We start from the raw sequence: 1,810 nt of genomic DNA on the forward strand, positions 1-1,810 counted from the left end.
TATTTTATATAAAGGTACAAAGAAAGAATGAAAAACAGATCATTTTTATTGTGTAAGGTTTTTCTCCTACACTAAACTGAAACAAAGAAAACCAAAATGTGGTGATTTCTCTAACACATGGAGTGTCCAAAATATAACATAATTCAGCACCCCAATTGAGGCATAAAGAGTATTCATTTCACTAGATTAAACAGTAATATGTTGAACTGTCACAAGAAAACCTCCTTGACTGAATTAAAAAGAAAGACATAAACACAAAAATTTGAGATTAGTTAAATTAAGTCGCTTCTAGTTGCAAGGAACAGAAAAACTGAAAAAGTAATGTGAAAAGGGGGATTTATTGCCTGGAACAAAACAATGAGAAGAAAGAGACACTTTTTTTTTTTTTAAATTACAATAACAAAAACCACTTCTTGTGATTTCTTTAAGACCTACTGGTATGGTTAGTTACACCCTGAAGGACATTCACAATAATCAACACTATCTGCACTCCTTGGGAAAGGCTCCAACAGCTCAAGTCCAAAAACTACTGGGATTGGGGGAATCAGAGGCCAAGAGAGATTCTGAGATCCAGGAGGCCACAACCAAGCAGGAAAAGGCTCAGTACCTGAGTGGCATGAAGATGGCCAGGGTGCAGAGGGACTACTAGTGAAGAAGGCCACGTTTGACATTGAGGTCAATATGAGCCTGGCACAGGCTAAGCCGCCTATCAGCTTCAGGTGGCCAAGGCTAAGGAGATCAAGGAGTAGCAGGTACAAGAGTGGGTAGTGGAGCAGGCCCACCAGGTGGCAGTGCAGAAGCAGGAAATAACCCCAGAAAAAGAGCTGGAGGAAGCCCCCAGAAGCCTAGCACTACAAGCTGGAGCCCTCGCCAAAGCAGAGAAGTCCCAGCTGATTATGCAGCCAGAGGTGGAAGATGAGTGTGCGAATATGCAAGAAATCCAAAGCCTTTGCTATAGAAGCAGGAGACCCCGGGGGCGCCTGGGTGCCTGAGTTGGTTAAGGGTCCTACTCTTGATTCTGGCTTGGGGTCATGATCTCAGGTTTGTAAGATCGAGCCAAGTATTGAGCCCGCTTCGGACTCTGTGCTGGGCATGGAGCCTGCTTAAGATTGTCTCTGCCCCCGCCCCCCTCTCTAAAATAAGTAAATAAATAAGAAGCAGGAGAGCTGGGTGGAGGCTGACCAGACAGCCAAGAAGGCAAAAGCATTCCAGTTGTACCAGGAAGCTGCTCAGCTGGACATGCAACTAGAGGAGCTTCCCCAGGTGGCACAGGAGATCAGTAGTCCCTTGACCTTAGCCAATAAGATCACACTGGTGTCCAGTGGAAGCAGGGGCTGTAGGGATTGGCCAAAATGCCCCAGGAAGCAGCAGACATCCTAAGTTGCCTCCTTGAGAACATGCAGAGATGCACAGACCTAAAGCATCCCAGGTGAACCACAAGCTTCTGCCAACAGCCTGAACCCTCGACCTTCCCCAATGCTTAGCTCCATGGTTCAAGTGGCCTGAATCATCCCCATGTTGCATAGACTTCAGTGGCCTTCCTGAGCATGTTCTTTGACAGTGGGGATCCAACCATCATGTCTCCTTGCCAAATAATCGGTACCTTGCCTTGGAAAGGAAGGGTGGTTCTCCTTCCCACCCTTATATGGCAACGGTGGCCAGTCCCCCTGGGGTCCCATGCCAGTCTTCTGATTATCCGATTCCACCCCCAACTTACTTTACTTCCTAATTAAATTCGGCTGTCTGAGCCTGTTGTCTAGAATTCTTTCCTGACCATGACTGAGGGATGGCCTGGAGGTTCTCAACTTCT

General features: G+C 46.6%; 1 pseudogene; it reads left to right on the forward strand.

Annotated features, from left to right (window-relative positions):
* The first annotated feature begins 439 nt into the window (after positions 1–439).
* LOC118009151 lies at positions 440–1,459 on the forward strand (annotated as a pseudogene).
* The last annotated feature ends 351 nt before the right edge of the window (positions 1,460–1,810 follow it).

The sequence above is a fragment of the Mirounga leonina genome, unplaced genomic scaffold, assembly GCF_011800145.1.
Source record: "Mirounga leonina isolate KUSES-001 unplaced genomic scaffold, KU_Mleo_1.0 Mir_127, whole genome shotgun sequence".
NCBI lineage: Eukaryota > Metazoa > Chordata > Mammalia > Carnivora > Phocidae > Mirounga > Mirounga leonina.